Below are 13226 nucleotides of genomic sequence, written 5' to 3' on the forward strand. Positions count from 1 at the left end.
CTTTGATTTTTCAAATATGCCCCAGGACTCCTCAACTCAAATATAGCATAACATTAAGAACCACAAAGTATTTAAAGTGTTTGGTGAAAATTTATGCACCATAAGAGCTTTTTAAGAGTGTCAGATGCTAATGCTGTGGTGAGATTTAATATCTCAAAACCAAGGGCTTCAAAGAAATTAGCCTTGATCTAAAAGGAGGACTCTGGGTCAGAAAGAAATTAAAATAAAAATGGAAAATATGACTTATACTGGAACACTTCAAACAACTTTTGGCCTTCTCTGTGAGAACACTGAAGCTTCCTTACTGGTAAATTTGGGAATAATGGATGAAGCCTTGAAGGCTGTGGGCTTCTAGGCTGGATGTGCAACTGCAGCTGGGAGATTGTTGTTCCAAAGAAAGTTGAAGACAACAGCAGATTAACGAGCCGGCAATATCTCTACATGTGGTTTAAAAGAGCAAGGCCTTTTGCAAAAAAGTGAAGCAGGATACACATCCAACTGTTAGGTTTTCAGAGAATAGATAAATGAGTATTCTTTAGGATGAATAATAATATTCTGAAGCTTCCTTTCCAGAAACAAAATTGAAATATAACAACACCTTGGACCATTGCTTTAACTGCTTAGGGATATTTTCCCCCTCTGAACTTTGTGATAGTTTTAAACATTTTATCTGGGGCCAGTTATAATGTGAATGCTTGGATAGGTCTCAACCTCTGGGACAGCAGGATTCAGAAGTTGTAGAAATTCAAACTTGGTTATATCAAATTAAATGTTATTTTATATGCTCTTAACCACTAAGTGAAATAAAACAATATGCAAATCTTCCTTTTCTCCTCTAGCAGTATTATGGGTGGGTATGTTAAAATAATTTGAATCAACTAAATGAAGCTTACATCCAAAGGTTATTCCACAGACTACTCTGGAAAATACCATTGCTTGGCATGAGTGGTTCTGGACTGTCCTGCCAAAGCATTCAGTAGCATAGTGACAAACTGCAATTTTGGTTGTCTCAGTACTTAAAAGTAAAGTATATTCTTAGAAAAAACAACCATGCTACTAGGCATTCATTCAACCCATATTCCTGGATCCATACATGGATTTAGGAAAAGAAAGTTAAATAAACTATAGATTTCCCTCAAAGGGAAAAAGAGTATTAATCAAATAAATGTAATGTGAATGCATTATAAATTATACTATCAAAACTCTTCAGATCCAAAATATGGGCAAAAAACCTTCTTTAAGTTGTTAATGATTTCAAAGAGAAGGCAACACTTAAAAGAATCTTTAAGGATGCCTAGGATTGTTTCCAAATATGGAAAGGGATTAGTGAAGTAAAGGCAACAGCATGTGCATATAGCTTGTATTAAATACAGAGCTTCTAACAGCGTAGCATTTTGAAAAATGAGATTGTTTCAGAAAGAATCAAATATATTCATATTTAGCTTTGGACATTCAAAATAGGATTTTGTTGGCAGGCAGTAGGTTTGAGAGAATAAGGATTTTTATATTCTTCTAATTCTCACTAACATCAAGGGCTCAGCCTGATGGATATTACAACTTTTTCTTTGTGTAGAACAGAGAACCTGACCATTATTTAAGCTTAGTCATGAGAATGGAGTTTAGAAGATGAAAGGTATGGTCTGGAGGAAAGAGAAATGTATTTTAATTTTTTTATTATAGGAGGCACTCCAGTAAGTAATGAGAGGATAGAGAAAGATGAAAAGGCGGGAAGATAGTAGGGTCCTTCTACCATACTCCTCACTACACGCACTCAAGGGTGAGATGATGGGAAAAGAATCTCTTTGAAATGCTGGAGAAGATATGGATCTTTAAGAACCAGGGAAATTTGGTCAATTCTAGAAGGAGATAATTGCAACTGCCTCCAGATCAATTGAGGGACATTTCCATATTACAAATAAACATGATATCAGAATATGATTGGCCATGGAGGAGGCTGTGATATTCAGCTTTATAGAACACTCCCTTCCTGTGTGTTGTGGGTAGAGGAAGCTGTTGCAGTAAGAATGAGGAACTGTATGGCAAATATGTTGGGTTGTGCCATCTGGGCAGGAAACAAGTGGATAATATAGTCAGATCTCAGTGTATGGTTGGAGTCTAAAGATGGTCAGAGGTCATTGAGCTTAAGTCATCCAAGAAAGTTTATAAAGTTAAGAGAGTTCAAGTAGACAAAAGACATTACTAAGGACACCATATGAGTCTAGGATCCCTTTTCTCAACTCCTAAAGAACATTAAGAAAGACACCAGCATCCATTGCTAACTCCCTTTATCTTTTCCATTAATGAGGCTGCAAAAGCCAGATATTGTCTTTCTATATCTCTCTTACAGACTACGATGAATATTTGATAAGTATCAGTCAATGATATATAAGAGAACTTGCCTAGTGGGGCATTTGCGTAGTGATTTCCTATCTTCATAACATAGGGATATAGCTGGGACCACCTATTTTTTTAATAATAAATTTATTTTTTATTGGTGTTCAATTTGCCAACATACAGAATAATACCCAGTGCTCATCCCGTCAAGTGCCCCCGTCAGTGCCCGTCACCCATTCACCCCACCCCCTGCCCTCCTCCCTTCCACCACCCCTAGTTAGTTTCCCAGAGTTAGGAGTCTTTATGTTCTGTCTCCCTTTCTGATATTTCCTATCCATTTCTTCTCCCTTCCCTTCTATTCCCTTTCACTATTATTTATATTCCCCAAATGAATGAGAACATATAATGTTTGTCCTTAAAGATTTTATTCATTTATTCATGAGAGACACACAGAGAGGTAGAGACGTAGGCAGAGGAAGAAGCAGGCTCCCTGTAGGGAGCCTGATGTGCAATTTGATCCCAGGACCTGGGACACACCCTGAGCCAAAGGCAGACACTCAACCACTGAGCCGCTCAGGTGCCCCCTCTCTTCTTTCTTTAAATGTGAATATGTTCCTGAGGCATCCTTCCTTTGTCCGTGAAGCTAGAAGCAGGAAGACAAAAAGCCAATATGCTGAGGATGTGGAGTGAAAACCAGAAGGAACTTATTTATATTGTCACCTAGCAGGCAAATTAGCAAAACCTGCTTATCTTTAAATTTTTTTTGTTACATAGAAACAAACAAGCTCCAATTTACGTCACAGTTAATCATGTTTTCTATAGTATTCAGCCTTTTATTCATTCATCAGAATTTTTACTGTTTGTGCATCTGACCGTCATGTAAGTTTATTGAGAGTCTAACAGGTAATTGTGTAAGATCCTACTTAATCCCATATATTTAGATATCTGAAAAATAAATGTGTTTACTGGAGTCATTTAAACCAAGTTCAAAAAAAAAAAAAATAAACCAAGTTCAATGATCTAAGAATGATGGAACCAAGCTGTAGGTTTAAATTTTTTCCCTTCTACCTAAAGAAATAGCATTTCTTTCTATTCTCCAGATTGTGATTTGGGTAAATTGATAATCCTATCACAAAATGTTTAGGAGTTATGAGTTTTAGTGAGCTGAAAAGATCGGTGTTTTGGTGGGAGGGGTTGGGGTAGAGAAAAAAGAAACAGAAAGGTTAAGTGGTAGCCATACAAGTTCCTTCAATATCATGATTTAAAAATGGATTTTGACTTGTTGTTGTGGTTGTTGGAGCCATGGAAGAGTTTAAAATAGATTAATATCAAGTTAACATTTTAGGAAGATTGTTTTGGTAACTATGTAGAAGGAAGAAGGAAGAATGGGGATGGAGGAGAACAGGGACAATGAAAATGATAAAGAAGCTAATGCAGTTACATTACTCTGTCCCTGAGATATGATTATTGACACTTGTTAAAAGAATTCAACCTTTGGTTTTGGCTTTGCCTAAAGTTGTCAACATAGTATCAGATACTGGTAAAAACTGGAGATTTAAGGCTTTTTTAAAAACTATTACAATAGAGTCAAACTATTTGCTAGTAACACTTCTTTATCATAACTAAATACAACCATACTACTGTTAGATTTTCAAATTGCAATTTTTGTGAAATTGCATTTATTGTCTTTTATCCTGGAAGGTGCAAAATAACTGGTTCATGATGGACAGGCTAAATTGAATTCAACAACTTTTTACTAAGTGCCTATGATATACATTGCATTTGCCAATGACTTTTGCCTCTTACCTAGAGATATGCACCACAACACTCAGATTTTGAGACAAATACCAGCTTCTAATACTGTGTTCTATTGCTCTCTCTCATAAGCACACTTATCCTTGTCAAATCATGCATCTCAATTTTTATTTCAGAAATGTAAGTCTGTGTTCACATATATTTTTAAAGGATTTATTTATTTATGTGAGGAGGGAGAGGGGCAAAAGGAGAGGGAGAGAGAGAATCTTAAGCAGGTGCCATGTCCAGCATGGAGCCTAGCCTGACACAGGGCTCAATCTCAAGACCCTGAGTTCATGACCTGAACTGAAATCAAGAGTCTCTCCCTCTACTGACTGAGCCATCCCGGCACCCCCTGTGTTCTCATATTGTAGTACACTAAGAAATATGACAAGTTATCATATTGCTTACATTTTCCTTTCCTAATTGCTATAGAATTTCTTAGTATCAGATGACCTCAAATTCTCAATGTCATGGTTATATATAGAAAAGAACAGATTAATACAATCTTCAGAGACCTTCTAAACTGTAATTTTTATTTTCAAGCAGTAGCCACCTTTGTGTGAGACAAGCACCCCTTGCCTCTTGTTGAGATCTAATTGCCAATATTAAAACATTTAACTACCTGTCGTTCATCAAAAGTATAGCAAACCATTGCCTAAGCTGTGTTTATTGTTGCTAAGTTTTTTAAAAAGATTTTATTTATTTATTTGAGAGAGAGAGTGATAGAGTGTGAGAATGAGTGAGTGCAGGGGCAGAGGGAGAAGCAGACTCACTGCTGAGCAGGGAGCCTGATATGCGGCTGGATCCCAGAATCCTGCGATCATGACCTGAACCAAAGGCAGACACCCTACTGACTGAGCCACTCAGGTGTCCTGCTGTTTTTTTTTTCCTAAAGGAAAAGACCTCTGAGGTTTCATTTCCAAAGCTGTGGGTGAGTGGAGTGGGGCCCCTATCAATGAAGCAGGGAAGAATGGCTTATAAGGCAGGGACAGAGGAAGCAAGCACAGCTGTAAACACATGTGCATCTCTAGTTATTTTAAGGGTTTTTCAATACTCCAAAGAATGAATGCATGAGCTGGTGTGGCTGATTTTAGGAAGACCACATCTGAAATATCATAAGACCACAGGGACTTGTAGCAGACGTATCTTGATATCAGAGACCATAGAATCTGGGTCTATGGGTCCTTCTCCCCCTGCAGCTTTTCCTTGGAGATGAGGTCCACAAAATGAAACACCTCAACTTTTCACGTCTCTTTGAGAAAAATATGCTCTTTAAAATTGTACATGCATTAATTTTATTGCCTTCTTTGGCAGACCAGCCGCATCAAAACTTTAGGTCCGAGGTGGGGCATGTAAGTAAATAAGTACCACGAGCCATCTCTGTGCTGTATTATTATTCATGGAAGCAAGGATTTGGGAAAGAGAATTCTCAGGAGAATGTTCAGGAAACAGTGAGTGGTTCAGCAAGACTGGTGTATAACATGCCTAGAGAGCCAAAGAGTGAGATTTGTTGGAAAGATGGATTACATAGACTTTCAACGTGTGAGTGAGAGTACTCAGCTCCACAGCCTGACTGTATTGTCTGATGTGGTGGGATAATTGGGCTACTCCACCACAGCCCTTCCTGAGAAGGTAGAGAACACAATGACGTGATTTTCTATGTTTGTAAAGCGGCTTATTGGCAAAGGGACAACAGACTTGCCCTGTTTAGAGCCGCAGCATGGTAGGCAGGACTCAGCTGGTGCTCAGAACCCAGAGAACCAATTCTTTCCTAAGGGGTAGTCCACAGTGTCAATAGGCCCAGAATCTCCCATCCTGGAATAGGCAGGTCCCTGAGTAGGGAGGAGGGGTGGGAATTAGGGTGAAGGTGAATGTTGCAAACTTGGGAGAGGATCTTTGCAGGTGTTCAAGAATAAAAGCCAAGTTTTTCTGGGTGTGATTGGCTGTGCAGTCCAGGTGTGAGTCCTCTCCCTGCACTGTCTCCCTGTGCTTCAATGTTCTCATCTGCCAAATGGGGGCAATGGTTCCTGTTCTATAACATACTGTTAGTGTAAGCATTAGGTGCATGATGTATATGAAGAAATAGATGCCATTTATTGACCATCTATAATGCAGGAAGAACTGGACCAGCCCTCTGTTAATTACCCCATTTAACTCTTACAACAGCCCTTTAGGGCAGTGCCTCTCCATGTCCTAGATGTGGAAACAAGTTTGACAAGGTTAAAGGTGCTTGTTCCTTTGTGTGTTTAACATATTTATATCAAACACTAAACATGTGCCAAACATGGTCATAGATCCCCAGGATAGAGTTGTGAATTGGCTGTCATGGTCACTGTGCTATCGGAGCTTATATTCCACAGGGCAGATTAATTAATTCATTAATCACTTGATACAGAAAAATAAGGCAAGATTATGTCAAATGGAATGTCCCTCGTCTCTATTTTCCATGTTTTCTATAAAGTTCAAGTTAGATCTAAATGGAATGTCCCTCGTCTCTATTTTCCATGTTTTCTATAAAGTTCAAGTTAGATCTAAAGGCTGATCTAAAGATGTCAGGAGCATCTTTCCTGACAAAAATCCATCAGGGAGTTGTGTGAGCTTCATATTACATCATATTAGGGGCTCATCATGTCTAGTTGTCCCTCCTTTAAAGATGATGATAGAGGTAGCCTGACCGCCCCCCCCCAGGGTAAATTTGTAGTGTGCCTTTATGACTAGAGATCAATCCATACAGTAATCGTTGGCATCCTGCAAATACCCAGATCCCTATCAACCTTTCACCAAATAGTTTTAAAATCCACTGATAATCAATCCCTGACACTATTACTTTATTAGGGGTTGTAAAATTGTGTTTGTGTAACGTGTTACTATTTATTCGATATTTATTACCTGGAATTTTTATGTAAAGAGAATTTTCCCTCATCAACCAGTATATTTGTTTTACTGAAAACTGCTCATACAGTTCATGTTGAAATATTTAAGCACTTAACTTTTCCCATTAGTTTCCAGTAAGCTTGCCAGCTGGTGCCAATCCTATCTCAGTGGTGACTAATTAGTTTATTTTTGGCTTTTCTTTTTTTGAGTATTATAATGAACTCATGAATTTTAGTATAATAGTGTATTTCAACTATTGCAGTTGGTCACTTTTGAGTATGAACAGGGTTCCCTGTTCTGAGTGGGGTGTGAGGGGGAAAAAATCACCTCTGACAGAAGGAGTGGCAGAGGAAAAATGTCACTTGGAGGGTGTTTCATGTTTGCCAAAGTGAAGCAGTTGATCAGGTTGGCAGGTCCCAAGCCATTGTGCCCGCCATTATACCCAATCCCTTTTGGAGAGAAATGTGAAAGTACTTTAAAGTTAAGCATATAACTCTTCGGTAATATCCTACTTAGAACATATATTAATCAGCTTTTTCTGTGATTACAATCAATCTCCAAATCTCAGTGGACCAAAACAACAAATGTTTATTTCTTACTCACAATATGGTCTTTGCCTATGACTTGGCTGTGGCTTCTGGACATCTGCCTAGCTCCACTCCATGTGTCCTCTCCCTCTGGAGCCCAGGCTGCAGGAGTAGTCTCTAAATTTGGTGCAGTCTGGTGGTGAAGCTGAAAGAACGAGAGAGCTGGAGGAAAATGATGATGTCTCCTATATCTTCCAGACGTGGTTTATTGCACATCTGCTCACATTCCATTGATGAAAGCATGTCCTATGGCCAAGCCTGGTTTCAACAGAGTAGGGATGTATATTTCTCCAATATGAAATCCTGTAAATCATACTGTGAAGGCAGGGAATTAAAATTTTCCCTCTGTGGGGAGTGAGGGACAAATAATTCAGAAAAAGAATGCAATCTATCACAGATTGCCATTATCTGGTAACTCCATAATAGAAATAGACATGAGTATGGGATTGTGCAAACCCATTTTCTAAACAATCAAAAGAGACACAGGGGATGGAGGAAGTGGTCACAAATGTAAAAGTGCTTAATATACCATAAAGGATTATGAAATGTAAATACGCTAATTTTGTGACATCTGAACTTCTTCACTCACAGAGGTATCCTTTAGTACCTCACTCAAAATCTGATCGTTCTTAATTCACTCACAATTTTAAGAAGCAGGTTAGGAGCAGAAAGTTGTAGATTATGGTGGACACGGGGTCCTCTGAAGGGAAACAATGACAAAAGGAAAGAGGAATGGTTGATGGCAAAGGAAGTCATAGGAATAACTAAATCAAGAACAAATGAAATCTCAGGAACCAGAGCTATTTGGGATGACTTGGACACAATTTTCTACAACTTAATGCCCTTTGGCATTCAACGAGCCATTTCCTTTACTGTCAGTGCTCTTATTTTGTCTCTAAGTACATTCTCTTCCCCACAAGGGCCATACACAGACATACACACAAACATGCACCTGTCGTCTCTGATACATGAAAATCACATGCAGTTAGCTCCTGTTTTCAGGAAAATCACCATTACAGCGCATATGATATCAGTTTGGACAGACTAAGTTATGACACAGTAACAACACCAAAAATTTGGTGGACAAAAAACCCAAACATTTCCTTTTCATGCTTCATTTCCAATGTGGGTAAGTAAAGAGGGTGGTTCGCTCTTCACAGTTACTCAAGGCTTCAGCTAATGGAGGCTCCATCTGAACACATGTTTTACTCTGACTGGAGGAACAAAATGGAAAGTAGTGAATCATGCATGCTCAGGCTTTTGAAACTTCTGTCTAGAAGAGCTACATGTCACTTCTCATCTGGGGCCAAAGTAAATCACAGGAGCATTTTCAGAAAAGGGGTGGTTAAGAAAAAACACAGGACCCTTCAAGGGCAGGGAAATGCAATTTTACCATAAGCCCAAAGGGAAGAATTAAAAATATTTCATGAATGGTGTTAATGACCAACACAAGGTACTCCCATGTGGACTACTGAGAATCCAGAACAACTTAGTTGGACAGCCTGCCTGAGTCTGAGGAAGGTACAAGGCTCCAAGGAAATGGGACACTAAGCTGGTGAGGTTTGATGGGACATAACAGAAAAAAAGAAGTAGTGTAGGGTGGTGCAGTTGGGAAAGCCCAATCCTCAGTCTTGGGCAGGGAGCAAATACCCCAAAGTATTGAAGATTTTAGCGTGTTAAAATCTTTTCTAAACTTCTTTCTGTTCTTCCTGCTTTACTTAGACATTCTGCAGGCTCCTCATAGTCTCCTTCAACATCATTTTAATTTTCCTCTTTCTTTTTTCTTTTCTAATTTTCCTCTTTCAATACGGTCTGGGTCAGCTGGCTCCCCATCCTCTGCTCCATCCCAATGCCTGGTTTTCCCACCAGCAGAAGTCTGAGAAAGGTTCTCTTTAGCATTTCATCTTTTCTTTCTGTTGAGCTCTGTCATGTGATGGTTTGGGGTCTGGTTAGATGGACATGAATTTACATGGCACAGGTCCCTACAGGAAGTCTACTTCCCACAGTGTACCTAATCAGTGTCCCTTTAACTTTGGGAAGGGTAACTCTGAAATCAGAATTAGGTGCGGGGATGTCCTGGAAGCAAATACTGTAAACATAGGAAGGGGAAGGAACAGTTCTGTAAGCACAGATGAGAATTCACAAAGCAGAGCCCCTGGTAGTAGGCCCACAATTTTCTGGAAACACAGCACAATGAGGAGACTGGAAATATGCTCTGTCTCTTGAGAGTGAAACCTCACAATCATCTCTGGTCCTCCTGCACAGGGTGTTTCTGGGTCATTGTTCTTCCCAACTGCAATTAGTCACTTTTTTCCTTGGTGGCCTGATGGAGAGAAGTATTGGCCACACATTACTGTGGTATGTGAACTTACAGAGCTGGGAGGCACTACTGCTCACAGACACGATCCACACTCTTGAGGATCTACACTTTCTGTTTAATGAGGCAATGAGGTTGTGGGAATCTCAGGCATGGAACATTTATGGAATAAAAGAATGAATGTTGGTAACTCTTTTAAATAATACAAGTCAGGACTGCAGACCTTGTGGCCTCTGATCTTCCACAGAGACCTGGATGGAGCTGAATATTGTTTGCAAGGCATTGGATGCATAATTCTGTTTCCAGCTGGGTCCTCAGGAGATTAAGGCCCAGAAGACCCTTGGAGTATGTGTATGGATCCGTCTGCAAGACCACACACAGTGTCAACAGCCTCACTCTGCATGTCTCCAGTCCTGTTTAACCAGGTCCTCCAAGGTTGACTCAGACCTTTCCATGCTTTTCAAAGGCATTTGCTGTCCATTCTTCAGCTTGGCTCTGGCTTGTCCTTTCTCATTTGTGCCTAAATTGTCCTCCTTCATGACCCTTGACTAGAGTTTGAGTTCTCCTGCATTGTTCAGACACTGCCCCTAAAATTCAATAGACCATCCTGGTACTAATTATTTTTGAGAATTGAGTTCAAACCTCACTTTGTCTATGAGTCCTCCCTAATTCCTCCTCCTGGAAGGGGTCTTGCCTCTTTTTTCTGATTTTTTGCATAGACCAGAACTCTCATTTCCCTTAACCCTCCTTTATCTCATATACATAAAACCATCTTACATTTAAGATTGTAAATGAGTACTCTCAAGAGTAATGTCCGTAAAGACCAGGGCTATCACTGTGGGAAGTAGGAGGGAAAATAAGGAGATGCAAAGGCATCTTACATTCTTTTATGCATCTTGGTTGTCAGCTGAGGTCACTCTGTGTACTGTGTACTGAAACTTAAATAAAATGGTCTCTCATCGTCTGGGAAATTCAGGGCCTCTCCTAAGATTTCCATAAGTTCAGGCCACCTGGGTGGCTCAGTCGGTTGAGCATCCAACTCTTGATTTTGGCTCGGGTCATGATCTCAGGGTTGTGAGATCAAGTACTGTGTTGGGCTCAGCACTCAGCAGGGAGTCTGCTTAAGACTCTCCCTCACCCTCAACCTCTGTCCCTCCCCCTGCTCCCTCCCTTTCTCTAAAATAAATAAATACATCTTTAGAAAAACGATTTCTGTAAGTTTTGGGAGGTTTTTAGCCTCATTCCCATAATTAATTACCATCTTCCCCATTTCCTATTTGTCTGAATCTCACCCATGGCTCATCTCTTAAAGACTTTAACTTATTAGCTCTGCACTAACCTGGTTTTAGAAATTGCTCCCTGGGATCCCTGGGTGGTGCAGCGGTTTAGCGCCTGCCTTTGGCCCAGGGCGCGATCCTGGAGACCCGGGATCGAATCCCACATCGGGCTCCCGGTGCATGGAGCCTGCTTCTCCCTCTGCCTATGTCTCTGCCTCTCTCTCTCTCTCTCTCTCTGTGACTATCATAAATAAATTTAAAAAAATAAAATAAATAAAAATTTAAAAAGAAAAAAAAGAAATTGCTCCCTTTCTTCAATTTCCCTGATAATCTTGCTCATGTTAGGCATTTGTAGTAGAAGACTATATTGAAGCGATAGTAGTCCTCGGACTCTTTTTGGCTCCACATACTAAAAATAGGAATCTTAAAATTGCTTTTTCTCAGTGTCATTTCAGCATCCTTCAGAAAGAATTTCTCCCTAGCTAACATTTCTCCTTAAGGCCTAATTTATACAATGGGATGAGCCCTACAACCTACATCCCTTTCTTCTCTGCATACCTCCAATAACACAAAAATCCCCACCCCTGAAATTCTTAATTTCTTATCAAACTAATGTAGTCCTCTCTTTCTTACTAGTGTATTTCCAACCACATGCTAGGTACCTCAACTGTCACACCCAGAGCAAAGTGGCTGGTCCAGGTGGCTAGCTAAAAGGAAGGCTGTCTACGCTGGTAAGCAGGTATGCTACTTACTCCATCATGGGCAGGAGCAGCTTGAGTTGTTGTTTTAAATAGCAAGTTTTCTAGTCTTTCTGGTATATTTATATCAAACTTTTGTTTTGTTTTGGCATTCTTTTGTAGCACCATGCATAGAGCTTTCCACAAAGCAGAAATTCACATCTAAAATGATGAACGAATGAGCAGCCAAACAACAATGAAATCCAAGATACTTCCCTGCTCAAGGAAAAGGTTGTGGCTCTGAACAAAGTTTCCAGTCTCTCTAACCTCCCTCATCTGTCCCCTAGCCTCCAGATTCTTGTCTACAACCTGCTAGCTGCTTGTCACTTTTATCTTTTACTTAAAAGACTTAAAGGTTTAATCTCTTAGGATGCCTGGGTGGCTCAGTTGGTTAAGTGTTTGACTCTTGATCTCAGTTTAGGTCTTAATCTCAGGGTCATGAGTTTGAGCCCCTCATTGGGCTCCACATTGAGTGTGGAGCCTACTTAAAAACAAAACAGAACAATAAAGTTTAGTCTCTTAAAAATTATCTTGTAGTGGCTTAAAGCATGTCTACCACTCCCTTCCATTTCTCAATCACCCACCATAAAACAGAAAAGTCTTAAGCATCTAAAGTAAATCAGTTGAGTGCATAAGTATGAAGATACTGTTTGGGTAAAGGCTCCTGCCAAATGTCCCTCAAATGTCACTTCCTATATGGTCCTGTATATTATAAGAGAGCATTTTTTCAAGTGTATACTCAGGCATGTATCCAAATCACTTTGGGTGCTTGTTAAAAATACATTCAATCTTATTGAATCTAATTTTGAAGGTTCTTAGCACCTTCTTATTTACCTGGGGGATTCTCATGCTTAAACGTGTGAAACCTGTAGCATAGATGCATTCTTTTCTCATCCGCATTTGGAGAGAAAATAATTCCTCCCTTATGAGGACGAGTGCATCCTCTATCATGACCTACCTGCCTTCTGATGGGGGGAAAGGATAGGTTCATCATGTTGTGTTGACAGCCATACACTTTCCTCTTTTGTTTCCATGTTGGCCACAATGACCTATTATTTTTCCTTGAGAATAATTCAGTTAGACTTGTTCATCACAAACAGATTACTGGACACAACCTCTTGTGTTGTAAACTTATCCAACATACTTGTATTTCAAATAAGTATCTAGAGAGCAAACATGAAGTATATGGATGAATTTGGTGGCATTTTAAACCATAGGTGGAAATGAACCAAGAAGAAGTAACCTCAGCTGTAGTGTGGCTTGCAAACAGAAGTTTCGAATATTGTATACCTGATGTGAGCTT

At 39.7% G+C, this 13226-nt stretch overlaps 1 protein-coding gene and 1 long non-coding RNA gene across 2 annotated transcripts in view; one reads left to right on the forward strand and one right to left on the reverse strand.

The window, feature by feature from the left end:
• Positions 1-13226, forward strand: part of BCKDHB (branched chain keto acid dehydrogenase E1 subunit beta) — a 448915-nt gene that overhangs the window by 265156 nt on the left and 170533 nt on the right. The window lies entirely within an intron of this gene.
• LOC112658703 (uncharacterized) overlaps positions 2752-13226 on the reverse strand; it is a 32154-nt gene continuing 21679 nt past the window's right edge. Inside the window, exons 2-3 of the long non-coding RNA XR_003135906.3 lie at positions 7609-7737; positions 2752-2977 (exon numbers count right to left, since the gene is read on the reverse strand). This is a non-coding gene — a long non-coding RNA (uncharacterized LOC112658703). The remainder of the gene's footprint in view (positions 2978-7608; positions 7738-13226) is intronic.

Source organism: Canis lupus, chromosome 12 (genome assembly GCF_003254725.2).
Source record: "Canis lupus dingo isolate Sandy chromosome 12, ASM325472v2, whole genome shotgun sequence".
Classification (NCBI taxonomy): Eukaryota; Metazoa; Chordata; class Mammalia; order Carnivora; family Canidae; genus Canis; species Canis lupus.